General features: G+C 39.8%; 1 protein-coding gene across 8 annotated transcripts in view; it reads right to left on the bottom strand.

The window, feature by feature from the left end:
- PAK6 (p21 (RAC1) activated kinase 6) overlaps positions 1-17,800 on the bottom strand; it is a 77,245-nt gene that overhangs the window by 35,817 nt on the left and 23,628 nt on the right. For 6 of the 8 annotated variants that reach the window (XM_060760221.2, XM_060760213.2, XM_060760273.2 and 3 more), the window contains one exon: positions 17,668-17,731. The exons of 1 other annotated variant lie outside the window; for it this stretch is intronic. The gene's annotated coding sequence lies outside the window, so the exon portion shown is untranslated. Of the gene's footprint in view, positions 1-4,989; positions 5,314-17,667; positions 17,732-17,800 lie in introns of those variants that run through there. One more of the 8 variants, XM_060760259.2, reaches the window with a different exon arrangement.

Genomic DNA, 17,800 nt, shown 5'->3' on the forward strand with positions numbered 1-17,800 from the left:
TAGACTTCTATTTATGAAGGCTAAAAGCCTATTGGCTTTTTGCCACTGCATCACATTGTTGGCTCTTATTTAACTTGTCAATGAAGACTCCAATATCTTTTTCACACATACTGCTGTCGAGCCAGGTGTCCCCTATTCTGTATCTTTGCATTTCATTTTTCTGCCTAATAATAATAATCATCATCATCATCATCATCATCATCATCTTTATTTATAACCCGCCACCATCTCCCCAGAGGGGACTCGGGGCGGCTAACATGAGGCCAAGCCCAAAATAACACAACATAATTAAACACAAGATACACAAAAAATAAATCATAATAAAATATATAAAATAACAAATATAGGAAACAATGTAAAATAACATTAAAAAAACTGAAACACAGAAGGTGGGCCAGATGTATGAAGTAAAATGTTATAAGGTTAAAACCCTGGGCGAGATAGGGATAAAACTGCATTTATAAAAGAGGGTCCCGAAAGAGAGGAGCAATGGGATTTGGCCTTTATAGAGGGCTGGGGGAAGGTGCTTTATTCTGAGGGCAACTAAGTGGAGTAGCTTGCATTTGTCACTGTTGAACTTCATTTTGTTAGTTTTGGCCCATCTCTCTAATCTGTTAAAATTGTTTTGAATTCTGCTCCTGTCTTCTCGAGTAATAGCTATTCCTCCCAATTTGGTGTCATCTGCAAACTTGATGATCATGCCTTCAAACCCTTCATCTGAGTCATTAATAAAGATGTTGAACAGGATGGGGCCCGGGACGGAACCCTGCAGTACTCCATTCGTCACTTCTCTCCAGGATGAAGAGGAAGCAGAGGTGAGCAGATTGTGAATTTCCTTCAAAGTCTAACTGATATTAGTGGAACACATGGCAAACCCACATCAGAATATTATTTTTTTAACCAGCAAATTCTGTTAAGCTGTGGCTTCTCCTGAGATACCTCAAACACAATCACAGGTGTTGATACAGCTGATGGATTTTAACAATACAATTGATACCATACAAATCATAATGGGCTACTTTAATTGCTACAATTAACCAATCTTTGTAGGTTCAATAGGTATGCAATGCATTCATACATTTTAGAACTCATTAAGATTATTTTCACACACATCCCTAATAGTACACAATTGAGTCATGCTTACACTCCTTAAAAGTTAAGTGTGGCTTCTAAAAATCTTTGGAGTGAGCAAGGTGTAAAATGGTATTACTCAAAGAGTATTTTTACTATATTCAAGAGCTTATATTGCACGAAAGTTCTAAACAGATTTTCTGTCTGCATGGAAAAGACTACTAGACACCCCCAAATCCTAGACTGTGTGTGTGTATGTCTTCAAAATGTCTGACAACTTATAGAGACCCCCATGACTTTTTCAGGGTTTTCTTTGGCAGGGAATACTCTGTGGTGGTTTCACCCATTACGTCCTTTGAAATATATCGTAAAGCACCTGTTATTCATTGGCGGTGTCCCTTCCAAGCACAAAAAAGGGGTTATGCATTCAGGGTATTTAGACGAGTATGTGCAATTACACTAATTGTATCTGTAAGCAGAAGATGGCCATGGCTGAGAGCCTATGTGATGTTGGCAAAGCTGCAAGAGGGTGATCACTGCCAGGAGAATAACAACTGCCAACTGGTGCCAGGATGACAGAACACAACATCATAGAATTACAGAATTAGAAGAGACCACAAGGGCCATCCTGTCCAACCTCTTCACTAATCACAGGTGTTTTGGGTTAGGAAAGCAGAGCTGCCCTTAGTCATTGGGCAGCCTAACTAATTCACTGCATAAGGAGGCACTGGATACCTTCTTGTCCAATGTAAGTCACCAGGAATAGTCCAGTGTACAGCAGCATGTTGATGCCATCATTATGAATGAACTACTGCATTGAAATTACCCAGAATATATAAGACAAGATCAAAAGATCATGACACGATATTAAACAAGTGTGTCAGCTATTAAGAGACTACATAATTCCCATCATAATCTTGAGAAATTACATGCTCCAGAATGTACTGAAAAAACTGTCAGATACAGTCCACCTTTCCCCCCAGTAACTGTTAGTCGAGGTCCCCAAAGCTATTTTGAATATAGCCATAATTATCTGCAAGAACTCAGGCATGGAAAGTAGAACAGTAGGATGACCAGAAGTGATGTTAAACCACTGGGAAAAAGTTCCTCCCTAGCCTGGGAAAAGAATTACAGCCACTTTAACAACAGACTCAGTAATTTAGCTCCTTCAAACTTTGGTTTTCTTTCTTTAATGTTTGTGCCCTTGTGAGTCTGAACCACTCCCATGCTGAGAAGTCTCTTTGCACATAATGAAGCTTTCTACACAGACAGGGGAAATGGCAAGACCGACCTATGGTTAGTCATTCAAATGCAGATGTGTCTCTTTTGCCACCTAGGATTTCTCACAGGTTGGCAATGCATCTTGAATGACACATTCATCACTCAAAATCACAGCTCTACTCCAGGCAAATAGCATGTGCCTGTATGTGCCTTCATAGAATCATAGAATCAAAGAGTTGGAAGAGACCTCATGGGCCATCCAGTCCAACCCCCTGCCAAGAAGCAGGAATATTGCATTCAAATCACCCCTGACAGATGGCCATCCAGCCTTTGTTTAAAAGCTTCCAAAGAAGGAGCCTCCACCACACTCCGGGGCAGAGAGTTCCACTGCTGAAAGGCTCTCACAGTCAGGAAGTTCTTCCTCATGTTCAGATGGAATCTCCTCTCTTGTAGTTTGAAGCCATTGTTCCGCATCCGAGTCTCCAGGGAAGCAGAAAACAAACTTGCTCCCTCCTCCCTGTGGCTTCCTCTCACATATTTATACATGGCTATCATATCCCTTCTCAGCCTTCTCTTCTTCAGGCTAAACATGCCCAGCTCCTTAAGCCGCTCCTCATAGGGCTTGTTCTCCAGACCTTTTATCATTTTAGTCGCTCTCCTCTGGACACATTCCAACTTGTCAATATCTCTCTTGAATTGTGGTGCCCAGAATTGGACACAATATTCCAGGTGTGATCTAACCAAAGCAGAATAGAGGGGTAGCATTACTTCCCTAGATCTAGACACTATGCTCCTATTGATGCAGGCCAAAATCCCATTGGCTTTTTTTGCCGCCACATCACATTGTTGGCTCATGTTTAACTTGTTGTCCACGAGGACTCCAAGATCTTTTTCACACGGACTGCTCTCGAGCCAGGCATCCCCCATTCTGTATCTTTGCATTTCGTTTTTCCTGCCAAAGTGGAGTATCTTGCATTTGTCACTGTTGAACTTCATTTTGTTAATTTTGGCCCATCTCTCTAATCTGTCAAGATCGTTTTGAATCCTGCTCCTGTCCTCTGGAGTATTGGCTATCCCTCCCAATTTGGTGTCGTCTGCAAACTTGATGATCCTGCCTTCTAACCCTTCATCTAAGTCATTAATAAAGATGTTGAACAGGACCGGGCCCAGGACGGAACCCTGCGGCACTCCACTTGTCACTTCTTTCCAAGATGAAGAGGAAGCATTGGTGAGCACCCTCTGGGTTCGTCCATTTAACCAATTCACATTGCCTTTTGATATGTGGTGACTTCCGAATTAGTGGAGTGGATTTGCATAACCTATTTTGGAGATAGATAGCCTCTTTGAAGTTTGAACTAAAACTGAGAGTGGGTTCTCTAGCCCACTGACATGGAGGTACTAGACGTGAGTGCTAATGCCTATATAGCTAGGATTAAATTCCTTTAAACTCAACAGTTTTGGGTAAACAGACATTAAGATTGCATTCTTAAATTTATCGAGAGTGGTTGAATTGTCATGCCATAGTTAAAAAGTGGATTTGAAATTTCCTTCGGTTTCAAAAAGAGTTTGGCATGTGGCATAGTGATAGGACTGTGGATATGGTTTCTCTAATTTTAAAGCTTCCTTAGGTTCATGTAGATCAGTGGTTCTCAACCTGTAGGTCCCCGGGTGTTTTGGCCTACAACTCCCAGAAATCCCAGCCAGTTTACCAGCTGATTTCTGGAAGTTGAAGGCCAAAATGTCTGGGGTCCCACAGGTTGAGAAGCAGTAGGATGACTTTTGGTGTTCTACTTTCCATGCCTGAGTTCTTGCAGAACCAGGTGTGGAACCTGGTTCATTTCCTCCTCAGCTTCACCCCACCCCCACCCCCGGTCTTCAATGCAAAGAGTTCCTGTTTAACCTGGGAAGCTCTAAAACAAATCAATGAAACCACTATTACTATTAGGCATAGTAATTAAGAGCATTATTACCCTATAACTCAAAGTCTTGTTCAGTTATGGACCAAAGCTTTTTACAGTTCAATCATGAGCGACTGGTCCAGTATCAAGCAACCATCCACAAAGAATGCCAGAAAGAAACCACAAAATTTTGCAAAAAACCCCCAAAACACAATCATGCTTGCAGATATAGCAGCTACCTGTCTCACAGAGCCAAACATTCAGTTCACTTATGAATCCACAAATACAAACCCTCTAGTATCCTGTTCCAAGTCACATATGACCAATATTCGTTCACACACAATAAACCTGTTATACATGCATCCAATTTTGCACTGATGATGCTTCAACATTTTCAAGTGGCATTTATTGTGGATTCCCATAAGCCATCTTAGACTATCATACTGGTGGCAGCAGTTTAAAGAGACAGAACAGTCAGCTCAGAAAAAATCATGCAGAAAATAGAGATTTTTAAAAATCCTGTTTCAGTTTTAATAACCAGCTTGGCTTTTGCATTCCACTGAAGCTTGGGCAAAAGCATTAAGCCAACCAATTGTACTTGCAATTCTTATGCATTAAGTATCAGGTTCCAGCACTGCTGGAGAATATTTGCATTTCCACTCCCACTCCCCACCCCCACACCACTCTGCTTACAAAAAGCCTATATAAAATATGGATTGATCTATTAGAAAAAGAAATAAATGAGAAAAAATAATTCATAATTGGATTTGGACCTGGTAAGTAAATGTAAAATGCATACCTGAGGCTCAAGCAATTAGAGAACGTCCCTTTTTGACATATAGTCTGTACCCCAAGACACTGAAATTTCAGCAACCTACTAGTCTTTTCAGTTCAGTGCTCACATCTGCACTGAGAGAAATGCCACAAGCATAAATAATCAGTCACTGCCATAAAGGAAAAGCCGCTGGAGACTGAAATTCTCTTCACCATCAGTCCCTGCTGCCCGGAGAGCCACGTCAGATATTTCAACTCCAGATATAGGTTTTTCATTGCTAATATAATTCCAAAGCCTGTCACATCTCCCAGTGACTATGAAAAAACCCACAGCCGGCAGATTCAGAGCAAGGGGAGGGATCAGCTGAGAAGGAGGGGCAACACAAGAAAAAAGGGTCAGGCATGGATGAGGAGGTAAAAATGAGATCTGATTGTTCACAAGAGCAAGAGAAGAGGATACAGGCAAAGTGGGAAGAAGTCAGGTGCAGTGGGAGTGGGGCTTAGCACTCTTTATGCGACCCAAGTGAAGCATAGGCACCAAAACAATGGGCTTCCTAGTCAAAGAAAAGTGGTGTGCAGAAGGTAACAAAGAACTCATTTTTAAAGAAGACTCTTTCATGCTGTGCTCCCAATATTGTCAAATCTGTATTGTCTAAGGCTTTCATGGCTGGAATCACTGCGTTGTTGTAGGTTTCTCAGGCTGTATGGCCATGTTCTAGAAGTATTCTCTCCTGACGTTTCGCCTGCATCTATGGCAGGCATCCTCAGAGGTTGTGAGGTCACCTCACAACCTCTAAGGATGGCTGCCATAGATGCAAGCGAAATGTCAGGAGAGAATGCTTCTAGAACGTGGCCATACAGCCTGAAAAACCTACAACAACCCATTGTCAAATCTGCTGCTACAAAATGAACTGTTTCAAAACAGGGAGATTTGCAAGAGTTAAGATTTTCTCTAGATCAAAAGCCTAAAGAGATCACTGTAAGCCCAAACTGATAGGCAAACATACCATGAGGAAACAGCAATGACATGTATTACTGCTGTTGTCGCTGTTTTTATTGTATTACTACCAGAGTCAGGGAAGATGAAGATGATGAAGATGAAAAAGAAGCAGCAGTTGTAAATGGACACATACAAAAATTGGAAAGGAGCAGAGGTATCAAAAAGGAATGTGTAGAGAGAAAGTTGGAAAATCTAAAGTGCAGAATTAGCTCAATCTTGTAGAGAGGTTAAAAATAATAAGGCTTTTTGGTTATGTCTGCAGCAAAAGAAAGAGCAAGACAGTGGTCAGGCCACTCAGTGAAAAAGATGGCAAAATGGTAATGGGAGAGTGAAAAGGCAGAACTACTGAATATCTTCTTTGCCTCATTCATCCCCCAAAAGGAAAACAGTATAACAGGTGAAGCAGTTGGGGAAATACAGCTCAGAATAGGTAAAGAAGTAGTATTGGAATATCTGGGTACTCTAAATTCATTTTATAGGGCCAAGGGTATTTAAAAAACTGGCAAAAGTAATCTCAGAACAACTAGTCATTATCCTTGAGAATTACTGGAGAACAGGAAAAGTCAGACTGGAGGAGGGCAAACAAATGGAGGTGGATAGGGGGATGGGGGGGGGGACGACAAATGGGACGGGGAGACTCAAACAATTGCTGCCCAGTCAGCCTAACAACAATTCCAGGAAAGATACTATAGCAGATCATTAAACAGAGTCTGTAAACACGAAGAAAGGAATGTTGTGATCACTAAAAGTCAACATGTGTTTCCCAAAAAGTCACGCCAATCTAACATTATCTCCTCTTTTTTTGATAGAGTTACAAGCTTTAGCATACCTTGATATCAGTAAATCCTTTGATAAGGTCCCCCATTATATTCTTGTAAGCAAGGTAGTAAAATGTGGGCTAGATAATGCTATTGTTAGGAGGATTTGTTATTACCTAACTGAATAAACACAAAGGGTGCTCCTCTTCTCCCTGGAGGTAATTGGCAAGTGGGCGACCACAGGGGTCTGTCCTCGGCCCAGTGCTAGTTAATATCTTTATTGATAACTTAGATGATGGAATGGAGGGAAAGAATAAGAGAATCCTAAGGAATAGGAATAATTAGGGTCAAACAATAAAGCTATAGCTGCTCCCAAAAGATGTCACAGTCTATACTGAAAGCTGACAAGAGGTCTAGGATATTCAACAAAGTGGCCTTTCCACTGCCTTTTTTCATCAGCAGATTGAGATTATCTCATAAGGTGAGCAGACTACTTTAGCTTGTAACTATGGACCTTGTAACTATGGACCTTTCCAGAATAATAGTCCTGTGATTTCACTTTAACTGCAAGACAGCATCTATGGAATCCAGGATTCTATAGTTAGGGATTGGTATCTCGAATTCCCAACCAGGGAGCTTTCTGTGTGTGCATGCACCTTTACATCTTCTATCAGCTTATATTGTTTTTCACAGGGTTTTTTAAGGCAAAGAATGCTCAGAGGTGGTTTTGCCAATTCCTTCCTCTGAAATATAGGTTAAAGCACCTGGTGTTTGCTGGCTCTCTCTCATCCAAATACTAATCAACCCTGCTTAGTTTCCAAGATTAAATAGAATCTAGTACCCTTAGCATATTTAGGCCTTGTGCCTTGTAAAAATTATGAATACAGGATCCAGCCATGATACAAAGTGTTGGTTTTGACCTTTAAAGCCCTACTTGGTTTGCTCCTGTAAAATCGTTTGCTCCTCTAAAATCCATCCTGCCAGAACTTGACTGGCAACTGTCACCCAGGGGAGGATTTTTATCAGCTGCTCCAAGACTGTAGAATGACTACCGGAAGAGATTCAACAGCTAAATCAGCTGTCAGAGTTCAAGATGCAACTGAAGACCTATCTTTTTTGGCAGGTCTACACAATCAATTTTAACCTGTGAATTTTAACCTACAAGTTATGGTGTGGCCTTGTGTTATATATATTTTGATAATATTGTGTTTTATTGTTCTACTTTAATGTTGTACCCAGCCCCAAGTTGCAAGGAGAGATAGAATAATAATAATAATAATAATAATATAAATTAATAATAATAACTGACAGAGTTTTGGAGCATAATACTCCTGACCTCATGATCATGTTAAAAAACAAAGTATGGATTGTTGATGTTGCAATCCCAGGTGACGGCAGGATTGAAGAGAAACAACTGGAAAAGCTGACACGATATGAGGATTTAAAGATCGAACTACAAAGACTGGCACAAGCCAGTAAAGGTGGTCCCAATGGTGATCGGCACACTGTGTGCAAGTGCTTAAAGGCTGACAAAATTACCATCTGCCAGCTGCAGAAAGCCACCTTACTGGGATCTGCACACATTATTCGCCGATACATCACACAGTCCTAGACACTTGGGAAGTGTCCAACATGTGATCCAATACAACAGCCAGCAGAGTGATCTTGTCTGCTGTGGACTCATCTTATTGCGTTTCAAATAATAATAATAATAATTATTATTATTATTATTATTATTATTATTATTACATCACACAGTCCTAGACGCTTAGGAAGTGTTTGACTTGTGATTTTTTGATACAAAATCCAGCATATAGATCTTGTTTGCTGTGACATACTGTGCTTTTGTGTCAGATAATAATAATAATAATAATAATAATAATAATAATAATAATGGCACTCACAGTTACATTTGTATATTACGGAAGAATCACTCAGAACCAGTCTCTCTCAAAAGCGCAGAGTTTCCACAGGCTTGAGCATCATTTATCTTTTGGGGTGAGGGGACTTGCTTCTTTGTTACAAAACAAAAATTCAATGGATATAACTGCTTGATAGACTCAATAATGAGCTCTTACTGCATTTTGTTCTATCCACTTAAGATTTCCCCATCACTTTGTTTCTAAAAATCTGCCAACTTCTTTCATTGCCCTGATCTCCGGTGCATACCAAGGGGCTGCTATGAATGCTCTAGTCACCTGGGAATAATCACACCAACTACCTGCTTCCTTGAATACCTATACTGGGAGAAAGGCGGGATGAAAATTAAGTAAATAAAATCCTTGCCTACCAACAAAATAATACCTTCCTATTCAGGAGCCGCAATGGCACAATGGTTTAAATCCTACTGCCAACTGAACTGCTGACCTGAATGTTGGCAGCTTGAATCTGTGAGAAGGGATAAGTTCCCATCTGTCAACTCCAGCTTTCCATGTGGGGACATGAGAGAAGCCTCCCATAGGATGGGAGAACATCTTTGTTGCTTATGTAGACTCCCAGATTTCTAAAAACGAAACCTTAGTTTAGACAAAAGAGAACATTTTCTCATTACAATTCACCTTTGCAACTTTACTTGCACATTAATACAGCGGGCCTTGGTATCTGCTGGGGATCCTTCCAAGATCCCACGTGCATACCAAAATCCATGGATGCTGAAGTCCTAATACATACAGTGGTGTACTAAAATGCCACCACTTTTATAAAATGACAAAATCAAAATTTGCTTTTCATGGACAGGGAGGGGGCCCCTGTATATCCAATATTGTATGTCATAGTTAAGGAATTTACATCCCCTCAAATGTTTTGGACTCCCATTTCTGCTATTGTTGCAGATGAGGGAGTTGCTACCTTTCCCAGTACACTTTACCAAGCCCTTTAGAAAAGCCCACTTTTTATTTAGCATGTTCATTGTTTCTGCTCTAAAGATAGGGGTTCATATTACTTTTCAAACAAACAAAAAGTTTCTTTTCCAGAGGAACTAATAACTTAAATTACAATTTACCTAATGTGGTCTAGCCTGCTAATAAGTCATAGGCTGGAAGGATTGGAGTCATAGCATGATATTAGGAGGAAACTTCACAAAGACTGTTGCGATAATTCCATTCCTTACAATGATAGGGCTCACAGATGGTTCAGGGTTTATACCATCAAAGAGCCTGGGAATTATCAGAGCTGTTTTGCATCCTTACTTTAGGGGAAAGTCCCCCTGCCCTATTCTGCAGTCACTTTTAGTATGTCAGATTCTTGTTGTCTCCCTGATAATAAAACTATGCTACTGGCAAGATGAGTGTTTCAACAACACTAACAGCACTGCCGACTGATGCGAAGCTTTAAATCCTTTCCTGAACACAGATTATCATTCCATTAGAAACAAGCTTGAGAGAAAAAGACAGACAGAGAGAGAAGCACTATTTATTATATTACTGGGTGTACTTGGGGACAGATGAGAAAGAAGCTGCAAGATCCAAATAATGTGTGCAAAGCTATTGCAAGGGATGCAGGAGATGAGAGAAAGAAAGAAAGAAAGAAAGAAAGAAAGAAAGAAAGAAAGAAAGAAAGAAAGAAAGCTCTTTGGACTTCTTTCATTTTTAATTGGTCAATACATGTCCATAACAAACATGTGGATTTTTATCTCCATCAGTATAACACTAACATGCAATAATGGTGGAAAGAATACTCAATGTTATTTATTTACTGTCAGAAAAATAGATTTCCTGATACTTGAGAAACCATGTGTGAAAACCTTGGTTTTTTTCTGAAAAAACACTGAGTTGTTTGATTTTATTATGAACAATTACTTCAGCCCCTAAAAACATGTTATTTTCAGATAGTAATGGATGTTTCGCACAATGAAACACCAAACTTGAATTCAAAAGAGTCAGTTTCTGGAAATTGGATTATTTACACACACACACACACACACACATTTATACAAAAAGATGTTTTGCTGAAATCTACACAATGGGTGCAAAATTAGTGAGTTCTGTATTAAAAAAGATACACATATGATACTTGGATCAAAAACTGAGTTTCTAAAAAAACAATTTCGGGTCATACAAATATGGGTTTTATGGAAAAACAATTTCTAAGTAGCAACAGAGCAATAGAGTTGAATGCAAATGATGCTCAACTCTACTACTTCTTTTCATCTGTTGCTAGGGAGGCTGTTCAGGTCCTGAACTGGTGCTTGGCAGCTGTGATTGGATGAGGGTGAACAAATTGAAACTAAATCCAGACAAGACACAGGTCCTCCTGGTCAGTCATAAGGCTGAACGGGGCATAGGGTTATAGCCTTTGCTGGATGAGGTTGCATTCCCCCTGAAGACACAGCTTGGGAGTGATTCTGGACCCATCGTTAAGCCTGGAACCCCAGGTTTCAGTGGTGGCCAGGGAAGCTTTTGCACAATTAAAACCTATGTGCCAGTTGTGCCCGTACCCTGGGAAGTCTGACTTGGCCATGGTAGTCCATGCTCTTGTTACATCCCAAATAACTACTGCAATGTGCTCTACGTGGGGTTGCCTTTGAAGACAGTTCAGAAGCTACAAGAGGTCCAACGGGCGGCAACCAGACTTCTTACTGGAGCAGCATACAGGGAGCATATAACCCCCTTGTGGTGTCAGCACCACTGACTGTCAGTCTGCTACCAAGCACAATTCAAAGTGCTGGCTTTAGTCTATAAATCCCTAAATGGTTCCAGTCCAGCTTACCTATCTGAATGCATATATTCTTATGAGCCAGTTAGAGCATTAAGATTTGCTGGGGAGGTTCTACTCTTGGTCCTGCTGCAGTCACAAGTGCAATTGGTGGGGAGAATCAAGGCCTTCTTGGTGGTGACCCCTCGGCTATGGAACTCCCTTCTCAGTGGGTATAGATCAACCCCCTCCCTCCTGGCATTTAGAAAACAACTAAAAACTTGTTGTTTTTACCTCACCTCTGAGGATGCTTGCCATAGATGCAGGCGAAACGTCAGGAGAAATGCCTCTAGAACATGGCCATATAGCCCGAAAAAACCCACAAGAACTGAACTAAAAACTTGGTTATGTAAACAAGCATTCGTTGAATGACAACAACAGCATCGCAAATGGATGATAACCTCGGGATCAGTGCAATGTCAAAATGCTTCATGTTCGTGTTTGATGTTTTTATAGGTTTAATGGTTTAATTTATAGTTATATGTTATTGTTTTAGATGTGTGATGCAATGTTTTTATTATATGTGAGGAATGAGTGTTTGCCATTTATTTGATGTGAACCACTTTGAGTCCCCCCAGGGGTGGGGAAAGTGGTATATAAATGCAATAAATAAATAAATAAGAAGTTTGCTAGATTTTGTCCCCAGATCCAATACAAAAAACTCCAAAAAATGAGCCTATATAAAAACTACAGCTGGCATGAAAAACAATTTATATTCAATCTCCTCACAAGTATTTCTGTGCATAGTAATATTCCAAAACATTTCTTGATATGCAAATATTAGGTGGGAACTGCACAAGAATATTCTCCCACAGCAGGGAGAAAACTCTGCAAGTTTTTCATCCTTGCATACAAGGGTGATACTTTCAAAGGTGTATTTTCTTACAATGCAATGTACCAGGGTTTTCCTGTGGACAGATCCTGGGATATGAGCAAAGGTAATGTTAACTGAATTATGGGCTCACTGTCACTAAGAATTCACTGTGGTCTGGAAATTGTAGAGATCATCTCAGATTAACTTGGAACACAGCTTGGCTCGAACGGTCAAAACAGTAATAATATTTTTGTTTCAATAATAGCTGTTTTCATTGGGGAAAGAGGAAGTAAAAGAGAGACAAAGGAAAAATGGAGGATTTTTTTTCCAGCTACAGGGCTTAAGACAGCAGGCGCATTTTTAACCCTAATTGTTGCATACAGAGCTTCAACTGGTAGCCTGGCAAATGCTACAGTTGAAGGATGCACAATTTCCAAAGATATGAACCTTGGAAAAACCCACCCCCCTCCCCACACACACACACACACCTGTCCCAACATCCTGCAAGTTTATTCCAAAAGGCCCCTTGTACACCCTGTTGGATACAATTTCACTGTATCTGCCCCCTTCCATGTTGTTATAGGTTTGGAGAGACCCCCCCCCCCCCCTCACCAATCAGAAGTGACCATAGATTTATAAGAGTTCACAGTGTGGGAGGTAACTATAATGAAATTGCTGCTATACTTCTAGAAGGCACAAGAGGCTTCTCGGTTAAAAATAATATAAGGGAGTTTCATGGCCAAGGAATAGTACACAGGTGTTAACAGTCTCCCCACAAAATGCTTGGACTTACATGTTGTCCATAGGCTGCACTTTGTCTCCTGTCTTAGGCTCCATCTACACAGACATATAATGCAGTTTGAATCTGCATTATATGGTCAGGATAGAATTGGCAGTGCAGATGGGGCCAAAGACTGAACAATCCTGTATTGTGCCTGTTCCAAAGGGTGTGTGGGGGGAAGGGCTAGCCAGGGAGATTTTCCATCTTTTTATTTTTTAACAATGCACCTTGAATGATGCCTCAGCAATGCAATTACACTGTATATTTCCAACTAAGGCACTGTAAGAAAACATGGTGGATACCAAATGCAGTTCTGTCATTGTTGCAGAAGTAAAGCAGCTATTGTGACTTGTTTCAGTAAAGCCCTGAATGTTTTTCCCCTGCTCTTCACCCCTCCCCAAATTGAAATGCAGCTTTAATGTCTGTTGTGAATGGAAGTGAATTGGTACTAAGCAATTACCTGAGATCTAGTCAAACAAATCAAAACATCAGATCATTGTTCAAAGTCCATTAGAGGGCTCATAAATACCTTCCTTAAGCTGCATCACTCTCAGCTCCCACTTTCAGTCCATTTAAACAACCCACTTTTCTCCAGAGTCGAGTTCATGAATAACTAGTTTCATGAGCAGAAGTCAACTGTGCTCAGCACTAATGGGCTTACATCGATAACATCACTCTATTATTATTATTATTATTATTATTATTATTATTAATTAAGGTAAAGGTTTCCCATGATATTAAGTCTACTCGTGTCTGACTCTGGGGGTGGTGCTCATCTCCATTTCTAAGCCCAAGAGCCAACTTTGTCCATAGACATCTCTAAGGTCATGTGGCCACCATGACTGCATGCAGTGCCATTACCTTCCCACAGAAGCGGCACCTATTGATCTACACAAATTTGCATGTTTTCGAACTGCTAGGTTGGCAGAAGCTGGGCCTAACAGTGGGAGCTCGCACTGCTCCCCAGATTCAAACCACCAACCTTTCAATCAGCAAGTTCAGCAGCTCAGCAGTTTAACCCACCTCTGCCTGCAGCTCAATAAAAGAGAGAGAGAAATCTGAGACCACTTCTATTTTTATGGAAGATACTGTCAATAAAGTCCTTTCATACTGAGCAACAGTGTCATTAAAAGAACCACAAGTAATGGTAAGGAATTGAACTAATACATGGTCCTCATGCACTTTCTTTTTATGGGACATAGCCCATCAGGAGTATCTCTACCAATCTTATGGCATGTTTGATAGAAAAGCTCAGCCACCATTAAGGATGTAGGAAAAGCACAAACACCTATGTGATGAAGAACTATGTCAGCAACTATGGGGAGAGATGGGAGAAGGGCTAGAAGAATATGCAACAGATTCAGAAGCAGAGTATTTGAAGAACTTCTTCCATCTGGATGATCCTGCTTGACTACTGCATGCAATGGTAGAGACTGTGTTATTTGTTTCACCAAATTCAGAAGAACATTATTGCCAAGGGAGACACAGACTTTTAAAATCTTATTTTGGAGGAAAGTTGAAATATACATTCAATAAACAAAGAGGCTGTTACACTAAATTTTCACCTTTAAAAAGTTTGAATAGCACTCTTTTACATTCAAGGTGAGCAGTTAAGATCTTGTGGTTTTGCTGAATTTCAAATCTCCCTATCTTTATATTACAGAGCTCTATCCTGGTTTCTGGTTTCAATGTATGAAATTTGTCTGAACTGTTTCTACTGAAACTTGAATTAGTATATTCTGTGTATATGTTTCATGAACTTTTGTAAGTTTTGTTTTTATTGTGTCAGAAGCGACTTGAGAAATTGCAAGTCACTTCTGGTGTGAGAGAACTGGTCGTTTGCTGAGACGTTGCCCGGGGAATGCCCAGATGTGCTGTCATCCTGTGGGAGGCTTCTCTCATGTCCCTGCTTGGGAAGATGGAGCTGACAGACTGGAGCTCACCCTGTCTCACATATTGAAACTGCCGATCTTCAGGTCAGCAGTTCAGCAGTTCAGCCAGCACAAGGTTTTAACCCATTGTGCCACCACGGCTTATCTTGGTTGGTTTAATTTAAAAAGCAGAAAAAAATTAAGATAAAGTAATGAAGTTGAATTATTTCTATTAGAAAAACACAATATTCAAAATATTGCCTGGAAAAATTATATTGTTACTGTTTTATGAACTATAGCTCTCAGAATCCTTCAGCCAGTGTTCACCCACACTCTTTTGTAAGTCTAAATCTCTCTTATGAATTTGCTATTTGGTGATAATTCTTCAAAGTTTCTCTGCCTGTCTTATAAGAAATTCACATAGCTATTTTTTTAAAAATGTGGGATATCTAATCATGGATCTTGTACATAATGTGTAGCTAATTAGATGAAAGAACAAACAGTAGAGAAACTCAGATATATACTAAACCAACAAATAAGGTCTAATTCTATAACTATTTATCAATATGTGTTACTATATAACAAACCAGCTAATGTTTACCACAATGAAACAGCACCTGACAACTTCCATGTTAGCCATTATGGATGAAACATTGCACACTGAATGTTCAAACTATTTTATTTCACCATTAAATGAAGGCACTCAACAGCAAGCTTTTGAGAGCTACTGTGCTCTTTTGAGCTTTCCATTATTTGCATAAATAAGACTTATGGAAAGGTGTATATGTTTGTAAATATACATATTGACTATATGTATATTGTATTGTATGCACCCCTTACTAAATGGAGGATAACAAAACTGCTGAAGGGAGATGAAATTTCCTTCTCTATAGAAACATGCCTGCTACAATAATTTACTTAACTATTTTTAGGGGACTGTTGCTAAAAGTAATCTAAACTATTGGGCAGGGGGCGGGAATGATAGTAGGATATAACTTCCTAACCATGGAATAACTTGTGCAGTCCATGTTCAGAGACAGTTTTCCGCTTCCAAACTGGGTCCACACCTTTCACAATTTTCAGAAGAGAAAATTCACATTTTTATAATCAGAAAGAGAACAGCCTGACAAGTTTGGAGGATTCAAGAGTCACAAAAATAATCCTAGGGACACAGAACTTCACTTTGCTCATCCCTGATTTATTGTGACATCTGTGCTGTTGGATGCTTGGCACTCAATAAATCCATAAGCAAACAGCTATGGGATGGCCTCACTATAAACTCATGGCCACAACCATGTAATGAAAACAATCATATCACAAGAGTCAGTTCTCCACAGACTTCACCACATACAAGTGATTAAACACCATTCACAACTGGGGGAGTGCTACAGTGCTATAAATTAACCCTCATTGTCCTTTCTGGCATTTGCCTATTGCTAAGGTAGGTTCACAGACTGCCTGTACTACTAAATAAATTAGCTTTCTAGCTTGAACAAACCTTAGAAATATAAAATATGTAAAAGAAAAAGCTGTCACTTTATAGATAGCATAAAATAAAATAAGGATGCAAACTGATCATAAAACACTATTTGCACCAAAGAAAGTTGAGAACTACAGTTTTGTGAATTGATCCTATGTTTGCATAATATTAGTCTGCAGAAAGATTGGTTAGAATTCAGGCAGGTTTTGACACTTTTAGACTGTCCTTTTATAACTGACTATAATCAAAATGTCTTTAAAGTTCACACTAACTAAAGTAATATTTCTGAAACTGTTTCCTTAGCAGACTGGATAGCCTCAGAAACTGTTCAGGATGCCTTGGTTACATATTGGAAACCACCCAACCCAGAAAAGTGCTTATTATCACCATCTTCTTTAATAAAGTGCAGCCGCTTCTGCTGCTCATGTGGAACCAGTTCTAGCACACACTTTAGTTGCGAGCAAAGACAATTAAGGCAAACCTGGATTAGCCCACTGCATAAACACATCCCAGAATTCTCTGCAAAAAGTAAGAATTTGACAACTGATAGAGGGAGTCCCTCCACAAACAGACTAATGTAAATAAAGAAATTGGTGGTAGGGAATCTTAACTTTTCTGGGCTAAGAGATGGTCTGCATTAAGCATGGCAGGAGTGCAGTATATTAAATGGTATGTCTTAAACTGTAAATTGGGCTAGGACTTTCCTTTTTACAGTGCTTTCCCTCCAAACACAGGAGGATGCATCTGGTGTACAAGTACACCCTTGTGTGTAGAATCACAGAATTTTAGGCTTGGAAGGCACTTTAGACCAACTTGGACCAATTTCTTGTCATTCTGAGAATTTTGGAGATGCAGAAGCCCGAAGAGCTGATCAACAGTTTTCAATATCTACAGCAAAAGAGAGATCACCACCTACTGAGGCAGTTGTCTTATTGTGAAGCAGCCCTTAGAACATTTCTCATGATGTTTAGGAGGAATTAGCTTCATTGTCATTCATTAGCTCTAGCCTTAAGCTCTAGAAAAAGAGTACAAATCTAGACTTGTACATTCTGATGTTTAACTGTATGCATACCGAAGTGAGTGTGGGTGTGTATGTATGTGTGTGTGTGTGGCATATATATGTATACCTTAGAAGGCAAATCATGACAATATTTGACCCTTTGAACTGGACCTTACTATCTGTGCACGGTAGTAAAAGGCACAAACCACATTTATCCACAGAAATTGGAAGCATGCCCCCAATACAGTCTTTTAGGTATCTGTCCCATTAGCAAGTCTCTCAGTCACACTTTGAAGTTATCACTTACCAGTTGTATAGTTTGTTGTTTCGTCACTTTTTGGTCTCAGAGCACACTAAATCCTTAACAAAGCCTGTTTAAAAAAAACATGCAACCATCAGCAAATCTTAGTGGACAGTTCCCACATGGGACAAGTATGTAC

Source organism: Anolis sagrei, chromosome 1, assembly GCF_037176765.1.
Source record: "Anolis sagrei isolate rAnoSag1 chromosome 1, rAnoSag1.mat, whole genome shotgun sequence".
In the NCBI taxonomy this organism is placed as follows: Eukaryota; Metazoa; Chordata; class Lepidosauria; order Squamata; family Dactyloidae; genus Anolis; species Anolis sagrei.